This window comes from Passer domesticus, chromosome 3, assembly GCF_036417665.1.
Source record: "Passer domesticus isolate bPasDom1 chromosome 3, bPasDom1.hap1, whole genome shotgun sequence".
In the NCBI taxonomy this organism is placed as follows: domain Eukaryota; kingdom Metazoa; phylum Chordata; class Aves; order Passeriformes; family Passeridae; genus Passer; species Passer domesticus.
In genome coordinates, this window is record NC_087476.1 from 60,976,128 (window position 1) to 60,986,011 (window position 9,884).

The 9,884-nt window shown below is 38.0% G+C and overlaps 1 long non-coding RNA gene across 1 annotated transcript in view; it reads right to left on the reverse strand.

Annotated features, from left to right (window-relative positions):
- LOC135298114 (uncharacterized) overlaps positions 1-6,266 on the reverse strand; it is a 49,393-nt gene extending 43,127 nt beyond the window's left edge. The window contains exons 1-2 of the long non-coding RNA XR_010360093.1: positions 6,221-6,266; positions 5,419-5,469 (exon numbers count right to left, since the gene is read on the reverse strand). This is a non-coding gene — a long non-coding RNA (uncharacterized LOC135298114). The remainder of the gene's footprint in view (positions 1-5,418; positions 5,470-6,220) is intronic.
- Between the last annotated feature and the right edge of the window lie 3,618 nt (positions 6,267-9,884).

The window sequence follows — 9,884 nt, forward strand, 5'->3', positions numbered from 1 at the left end:
AACTACAACCTCACAGGGTTTGACATAGGCTGAGGAGCCCATCAGGGATCCTGCATAATATTTGGCAGCTGAAAGCTCTTATCTGCAGGGGTTGCAGTTAAGCCTCTGAATTGCAGTGCGCCCCAGTGAATTCAACAGGCAGGCTGAGGCAGACCTAGCCAAGGAGAGCAAGGCTGTCCTGTCCGTGCCAGAGGCTGCAGCCCCTGCAGCAGGGGCAGCACAACAGCAGGACTGGCTGCACCTCAGCCAGCTCCGTCCACAGCTTGCCTCTGCAGCACAGACCTCCAGTAACAAAGCTGAGATGGGCTGAAGCAGCTGCATGCATTGCATTCTGTGGTAATCCATGGTGGAGAGATGAATCCAGGCAACGTTGGGAATTACATCCCAAATTGCTGCAGCTAGGTTTGTCAGATTTCATCTGTCATCTCCCTGAAATGCATGACCTTGGAAGAGTGCTTGTTATAGAGAAAGATTATTACTGATGCAGAGTTTCTCTGTTGTTTCTGCTGGGCCTTAGAAAATTTTCACTGCTCCAAGAAGAGGGCTAAGTCATCAGATTGTGCAGTCTCATTTTTGTTGTTTCTCATAGAATGCTGAGTTACCTTTAAGTAACATGCTGCTTTCTTTTGTGCATTCCTATCCTGCCCAGGGAAGAATGTGGAATGGCTTTTTTAAAAAAACTGGGTGTTTTTAAACTACCCTGTGACCCACTTGTCCTTACAGGTCATGTCAGCCATGACACCACACAATACCTGGGAGCAGGTTATTAATGACTAGAATGTACTGTAAGTAGCAAGTATGCTTTCAGTTCTCTTGCACATCACCAGTTTTCATCTGATTCTTGGGAGAGTCTATAATGTAAAAATTCACTTGGTTGATTTTTAACCTCAGGAGCTGATATCTCATTTGGGAGATAAACAGTGCCAGGGCCTCACTACAGAAATTACTGTGTATCTTTCTCTCCAGAATGATATCAGTTTGTTGTGAGACAGATTTCTGAAGAGTCTCAAAGTTAATAAACCTTTTAAATACATTTTAGTAGCCGTATTACGGGCTCAGCATCTGTGAGAAGACAGGTTATTAAGGGAAGACGTACCTGGCTGAGCACCACAACATTGTTAGACATGTACAATGCAAACAGAGGATGCTTCGTATATTCTTTTCCAAGAAAAGTAGTAATTGCTCAGCTGATTATATTTGTGATTCCTAAACTTTTCTGTAGGTGGGTGGCAGGGTAGCTCTGGTCATCTCTGCATGAATCCAAAAATCCTTATTTCCTGAACTGTCAGTCCCACCAGTTCAGACCCTAAACCATCAATTGACAGTATCAGCCTGGGCAACTCCTTCAGTCCCATCTTCCTGTGTCCCAAATGAGTATAATCGTAACCTGCCCACAGGATACTCCATTGATCCATACAAATGTGTTATTACCTGCTCAGTTGTTTTTGAGTTTTTTTATTGTAAAAGAGATGACATTAAATTTACGATGCTCAGTGATAATTTGTGCAACTAATTAAATCTGCGGTGGGTTGTGCTGCTTTTTTAAGTGCTTAATCAGTCACACAAATGCTACCTCCATTCATGAAAGCAAATGTTAAAATAAATAGCTTCTGATAATTTATGCCTTAAAATAATAAAAAGCCCAAGGAAGTTAAGTGTCAACCTAATGTTAACTTTGAATATAAAACAGTTTGCTGAAACCAGGAAGCAATTAAAACATACTGTTTTATAGAGTCCTTTATAGCAAGATAGTTTTTATAGGTCTGTCTCTGCTGGGATTTTTTTTGGAGGGTGAGCCACAGTTCAGTTTTGCCCAGGAAATAACAAATGGGATTCAGAACACATCAAAAACACAGCAATTTTCAGTAGGTAAGTGTGTGGTGGTGTTTTTCTTATGGGGAGGAGGGAGTAAATAAATCCAGCATGCAAAGCTTGCCCTACTAATTCTTTTAAGGAAAGAATTGCCCTCCATTCAGGGTGTCCAATGTACTCCAGTATATACGTATTTTCATGGATACTGGCTCATCCACGTGTGCTTCTCACACCGAGGTTCTCCTGCCCCTGTCACCTGGTGCTTAAGAGATGTGCTAGTCTTTACTACTAAGAAATTAAATAATTGGCAACTCTGCTTCTCAAGAGATACATAAGAATAATGATAAGTCTGATTATGCTAATAAATATGAAAATCACATAGAAGCAGCAGGCCAGATATAATTCCTTTTTATTTTTCCCCTTTACCATGTATCTCTCATCCACATAGGGAGCCAGTGTTTTCTGTGAATTTATACTTTGAATGTATGCTTTGTTTGATGGGACCCCTGCAGGAACAAAAGGGATTTGAAATTAAATCATACCTGGATATGATATTTCTGTGCTGGAAAGTGTTAGAAGGCTGCTGTCAAACAAGCCTGTGATCTTTAGGCCATTGCAGCTCTAGCTAGGGGTGCTAAACACCCCTAAATCTGGCTAAAGGCAAGGCTTGATTAAGGCCCTTCATACAAATGAAACAGCTGGAAAGATTAGGAGTTCCCTTCACTAGCAAAAGGCTTCATGTAAGGGAATGATTGAAAGTCTGAGTTCACCAACTACAGGTAGAGATATAAGGTGCTTTTTTGGCTTTAATAGGGAACAGAAGAAAGGAAAAGACCCTGGGGCACAGAACAGACTGGGAAGGCAACCTTGGCAATTGTGAATGTGAATATCACCTAAGTTTGTTCTGTGTTTGGAGTCAGAGGATTTCTCTGTAACTCAGTAAAACTGCATCAGAGAACAGACCTGATTGCATCATTCCTTTCTCCTTTTAACAAAAGTTTTTTTTTTGTTTCCTTTCACTGCCAGCACTAACATGTCCCTTGGGCTAAAGAGCATATGCAAATAGCAGAGCTTACTTATGAATTCTTAGACAATGAGAGTATCTGAATAATTTGTGTTATAATTAATTAGAAATGTGTCTGCTGCTAGCAATTAGTCACTCAACATGAGATTTTTGGGGAACCCCTAATAATCCTCACACGAAGTATTATAGGCTGTCAACACTTTCCGGGCTATTAAAGTTTACTGAGTACAGTAAGCATTGCTCATATCTGAGACAATTAGCAGAGAAAATATAGAAGGAAAATTGTCTTATTTGTTGGTATACACTTCTGAAGTTTCCTCCTACAGAAGCTGGCACATCATAGCTATCAAAAGAATGGATCCTCTCTCAAAATCATTGCCACAGCTTTTCTGTGTGACTGAGACACCTGACCTAACATTCAGAATGTCTTTTCCAAAGTCATCAGCCACTTCCCTCCATGGGATGTGGATAACAGTCCTGACTAACAAAGACACTGCTCCCGTTTGCTTTTTGTTGACTTTTCTCTCAGGCATGTGGTGTCAAAAGCTTCTGTTATTCTTCCTGGAGGTAACCTTACTGTGTTTCCATTGTTTTGGAAAAAAAAAAAAAATCAAATAGTGTGACCAGAAAGAAAAATATGATGCACTAGTAATTTTAAAAACATCTTTTGAAAATAAAGTAATTCTTCTTGAGTTTTCCTGTATAGAAGAACTTAAAAATATGAGACCCCCCAAAACTAGAACAGCAAAATTACACCCTGTTTTCTTCCTCAGTAACAGCCTAAATAAGAGATAAAGTAAATAACTTTTTAAAAAATATTTTCTTCAAAAAATACCATACTTTCAATTAATTCTATCTATTTGAAAAATATCCTGTTTTATCGGCTGTATGTACTGTCAGGTTTGATTTTTTTTTTTTTTTAGTACAATGATTGGGAATTAATTTATACTTTTAGTACAAAAGTCCATTATTAGGCCAGGTAGCCCTGTACTATTGGAAATTGCTATTTACTTTTGTTCCAGAGGTCCATTAAATGTGCAAGATGTTTCATTTTTAGTTATGCCCCCATTTCTTCCTACTCTCTTTCTTAGCAGATTGTTGCCATACCCAGACCTCCAAAGAACAGGGTCATGTATGGACCTTAGTCAAGGCTGCTATGAACATCTTTAGAGACATCCAGATGAAATTAGTAACAGTAGAGCAAAATATGTAGTAAACCTAAGTGAGCAACTGAACCTGCTTCCTATATTTATTCTCAATTGTCCAATTGTTATAGAACACGATATGTAAAAACCTCTATATAGTAAACATTCTTTTCCATTACTTTGTTTCACACTTGAGGTAACTAGATCTAACTTAAACCAATTTATGATGACACACATTTTCACTTCAGTTCCCAGACTGAAGCACAGGCTCCATCCATTATTGCCATGACTTCTTTTTAAAGTAATTCCAATTTCAAAATTCCACACATCCATTATTTAAAATTATAAGCATGGAAAAACATCAATTTCAGTCTCTTGACTTTCTGGAATACACTTTTTGCAGACAATTCAGATAAGTTAAAGTAGAATCTTAATGTGTGGTTTTAACCAGACAGCCCTATGCTACCCCAAATAAATTCCCCTAGCAGCAGTCAGTGCCGTGGTCAAAACTTGTCAGAAGGCTTGTTCCTTCTAATTTCCATAGTTCAAAATCTATAGTAACCTAATATTCCCAAGATTACAGTGCCGACTAAATCTTGCCAACTGAATTGTAAATGAAAGGGGTGCTGCCATTGTCCAGCTTGCTCCCATGGACTAACTCCCTTTAGCCCACAGCAGCAGGAGGGCAAAGGACAATAAGGGCAAACCAGAGTCTGGCTGTTTGCAATGAATCAGCACAGGACACCATTCATTTCAATTTCCCATTAAGAAAATTCACTGTATCAAATAAGAATGAAGGACAAAAATCAAAGCAAAATGAAAATTCAGGACAAGTGAAAGGATCAGAAAGAGTATTAGAAAGAAAAGAGCTATAGTGGAAAAGTCCAAGTATATGGGTTAAAGCAGATGTGGTGGAAAATTCCTTTCTAACAGTGTAAAGTATTAAGAGCTAGTTAGGTACAACCAATTAAAGTTTCTTTACTACTAAGTATAAGGACTGGTTCTTAATATTATCATTTTTACACTTCTTGGTGGATGGAAGGCATTTTTCAAACATGAAGGAAATGTATGACCTTTTATGGCCTACTGGCATAACATTGGCTTGTCCTAAGAGTGTGTCCCATCGATTTTAATGCCACTTCTCAGATGAGCAGGTTTATATAAAAGAATGCAAGTTTGCATATCTGAGTCTTGAGTTAGAAAAGAGACCAAAAATGAGTTGTTAATGAGCATTATGAAATATTTCAAGTTAATATTTTTCCCCTAATCTCATATTGTAATAGTCAGAAAGAAATCATCTGCTCTGCTAGAAATTTCAAACATCATTTTCTTGAAACAACAAATGGGCTATTTAGATTAAAGGCTTTTCATACAAGCCAGAAGAATCAATGATTCATTCATCTTAAGAATTTTGGAAAATATTTGTTTACTACTTACATTTTGTATTCCAACTTTTCTTTAAATTGTCATTCTGTTTTCATTCTCAACCTAGATAAATAAAATAATTAAAATATGTTTGTATATATTTTATTAACAGCTAGAAACGTTTTTTTTTCTTCTAAGTAAATATTGTCTCTGACATTCTTCGTATGGGAAAAACAAAAAACAAAGGAGAAATTACAGCAGCTATAAATCAGCTTTGGGGGTTTGATAATACATTTTCAGGGTTGCTTTCTCTGTCTCACATCCTCATAACAACTCAGTTGGCATGCAGCTTTGCAATCTCATCTTTTTCCTCCACTCTCTTTTCCTTCCCAGCATAATATACTTCAAAGGAGTTTAGATTCTAAGCAGTGTTTTGCCAGGTGTACAAGCCAAAGACTCATCTTTTAATCCTTTACATTGACATGATCCAATTCTGCAGATTAAAAATTATTTCTTTCTTTTATTGTATGGGCAGAGCAATGAATATTATTGTAGAGTTAGTAAGTCTAAGTGGCTATGCTGATGAGCTAACTTAATCCTTTGGAAGGGGATAATAGGGTAATAAAGCACGAAGGAATAATCTTAGTCATGTCTCTCTGGTATTGTGACAATTGCACCCTGTTCTAAAGCAGTCTCATGTAAAGCCACCAAAGAAAAAAATGACTGTAGTCGTCAACTGCACAGATGAGGGAAACATCCGTGCCTGTGTCAGTCATTTTAATGAGTCACAGGAGGAGGGAAAGTGCAGGAACAAATTAAACACAACAGTATTTTTCTCCCTTCCCCCCCAACAAAAGAAAGTGAGAATAGTTACAATTTCATTTGCTTCTAAAGCACAGCACTTGGGTAATAAACGTCCCCTGCAAATGTGCTGAGCAAACACCTCCGCATTCATCAATATGCGGGAGCTGTTTATTGCCTCATAAACTTGGAAGCAAGTGATATTGTCTCCTAAATCAATGGTTGCGTGGACATCCTAGGCACTGTAGGAGAACAGTACATCCAGACAATGCTGATACTTAAATTAATGGTTCTAGTAATGACTGAAAGGCGCTTTGTCACTACTAAAAAAGTTAGATATAGATTGAAAGTATGCCTAGGACACAATGTATATATGTTGTGACAGGGATGTGTGTATGTATGTGTCTCATTACAGTTTTTATTACTTTGGCATAAAAACTTACTACTCCATGCAGTTTTGATTTAAATGTGAGTTGAGCTGCCAATACAGGGTCAAACTTGGTTTAAGCTTAGTTTATGTACAAACCCAGTTTCTAAATGTGTGGGGAATATGTCTTGGATTGTGATGCTGTGTTAGCTTTATCAATTTCAAACCAGATTAAACAACTAAGAGTAATATGAATTCCATGGTGTCCATTATCTGAAAATTATTTATAAACACTATGACATTAGCTGCCATTGTACTGTAGGATCTGCACTGTCTAAAGCTGTTCCTATCTTCTTTATCTGAAAGGAGAGAATGCACAGCTGGAAGGCATTGCTCCTGCCTTAATGTTCAAGGTGCAAAGTCAGTATAGGACAGGGTGTGACAAGAATGGAGGAGGGACTGACCAAGTGATGTGTTTTGCTTTCTATGCCTTGCAGTGTCCATATTGCAACAAGAAAGACTAATTGCTTCCTGAGCAACCGTGGCTTTACTAACAGCAAGGAAATGCAGCAGAATGTGAATTAGACTTCCACGTAAACTAGCCACCTCACAATATGCCATGGGTCCCAGGCAAACCTGAGTAGCTCATGCTTTTCATGATGTTGAGGAAAACTAATTTAGCAGTAATCTAGGTACACTTACCCTTGCTGCTGTCTCATCTTTTCAAGGCAATCAACCATGCTGCTAGATCACCCCCTATCTTGCAGAGAAACAGCACAAAGGCACTGAAACAAAAAATACTCCTTCTCATCCCCTCCTCATCTTTTACCTCAGAATTATTTACAATTACTAATGAAATACTAATGCTACAATATAGTGGAGGTTTCCCATCTTCAGATTGCTCCAGGCAGATCCTACTGTGTAAGGGAACAACAGTACTCTATTTGAAATAATTTATACTTATTTATTTATGGAGTATTATCTCCTGATAAATTACATTTCTGTAGATCTTATGTAGGCATTTAGTACCACAAGTTTCACTTCAAAAAATGATGTGCTACTTCTGATGTCCCAGGAGGGCGCAGGATAAACTCCTTACCAAGCCTATATACTATTCTGATTTTAATCTTTTACTTCAAATACTCTTTGAATTTGCCATGTCCATTGGAGCATTAGAATTGTTTTCTGATTAGCAAAATGGTTTTTTGGGTAAATAAAGTTCTATATGGGCTTTCTTCAAACTTCGCAAAGCAAAAACCTTTTTTTTTGTCATGTGAGACTGTTATGTGCAAAAAGCAAATATTTTGCTAAACATCAGACCTTTCATAATACAACAGCTTAAAATGAAAATAAAATAGTAATTTCCAGATAAAGTCGACAGGAGCCCAATTCAGATTTCAGATTTTTTTTTATTACATCATTACTAGCATTCAAGCAGTGCTGAGAAAGAGTAAACCAGCTGAATAGCTTTATTCCACTGTCTTACATATTCTAAAAGGGGTAATAGTGAACAGAAAATTAAGCATGCACATGTAATGTGACACAGTTGCAATGAAGCGTAGCAAAATTTCAGGCTGCCTGTGCAAATGCTGTGCACCACTGAGTCCTGACTTAATAGCCCTCTCTGTGTAGTTCTGTTGCAGCCTGGATAGAATACTAGGTATTTTTTTGATTTATCATGTCACTAGAATGCAGCTGATGAACTACAGAAAATCCAGGAATGGGAACAGGAAGATGAGCTTACCTGAAAAAAAAAACAACCAGTCAAGTACAGGCAACTTAGTGAAAGAGTACTGAGATGAAATATAACAAATATTTTTATAGGGTATGAATGCTAAGGAGAAAGAAAAATTACCTTATTGCAAAGCAAAGAAAAAGATCCAGAAAGCCTCTTTAGTTTTGGAGTATGATGGAGTACAATCCCCAAAGGAGTAGCAGAAGACCTATCCACCGGGAATTTAAACAAGTTTTGGCAAGACAATAGCAAATTAATATCAAATTCTGTTATCAGGCTATGGTTTTGGTGATGTAACAGCATCTCCCTCTTGCTTCCTCTCAGGGAATGAAATAAGTGGTTCAATAGTATTTTCTTGCCACAGAGAGGAAAAAAAATTCTATTGCCTAGTGAAGCAGCAGCCCAATATTTGTATTTCTGCTAGGGGAAGCATTGTAAGATTTTTAACAGGTGAAATACATCCCTTCATATAGAACTGCCTCTGGTGTTGTCTTCTCATTATGGAGAAGGCAGTCTTCAGGTAGAGTTCAGGGTGTGGCACCCTTGGAATATGCAAGAGGGGTGTTATAAATCCTGAATATTTAAGAAGTATATGTATTTGGTACTTTCTTGAAACAAAACCTATTTCATAGCTACAAAATAAACAGATGCACAGCTATAGTATATTGTGCTAGTGTATTGTGGGTTCCCAAGCACATCTGCAGGATACTTCTCTTTCCATAAAATCATCCTGAGCCTCATGCAGAAAATTCACCCCACTTGGTAGCAACAGCTTCTTCTTTGCCTGTAATGGCTCTGAGTTCTCATTGCCTGTGTTCTCCTTTCAATTTCATTTGCAGTCCCTGACAATTTTGATCCTCCTCTGTTCCTTTAACAGTCCTTTATGGACATGCTGTCTCCTCCACCCTTTCAGCCCTACTCCTTTCATGATCTTGCTCTACCTGTAGTTTCTCGATCCCTCCTGCCCTAATACTCATCAGCTTTCTGCATTTTCTCCTCTGGTGCTTTTTTAAACCATCTAAATTAGGTACATTTACGCAGGCAACATTCCATAAGCACTCTTTTAGTTGGAAAGGGGCTGTACTACTAGAACTTAAGTGGATATATTGCCTTTGACTTCAGTGAGGCCAGGATTTCAATCTTAAAATGCTCACATTTCTCTACAGGAAATTATGAAGTCCCTAGACAGTACAAACACAGTTATTTGTGCCGTACAGAATGTAGCCTGGTTATAAGAATGTCACTTGCTTGGCTTTTCAATCCTACCAGAATACTTTGACAGGCTTTCTGCAAAGGTTAACAAAAGTTAGATAAATAAGGGCTTGGTGCACTTAGATGCTTTATCATTCCATAATGTGTCTGGCTCTATCTGTGTATTCAGCCAGAAGAATGTTGGCCATGTTCCTGTCTCGTTTCTAAATGCTGGCAAGCTAACTGTAATCAAGGTATTCCTTTTAACAGGATTGACTTAGGGCTAAATGGAGCTCTCTGCTCCTTGCAGCTTTGGGTCCTTCAAAAATCAGGGAACATTCAGCTTGTGAATAAAAGTAATAGTTTCTCCCTCAGTTTCTCCCTCACTACCTTTGTTTTCAATCCTTTTCCCATGTTGTTTATGGAAACTTTCCCTTCACTCCT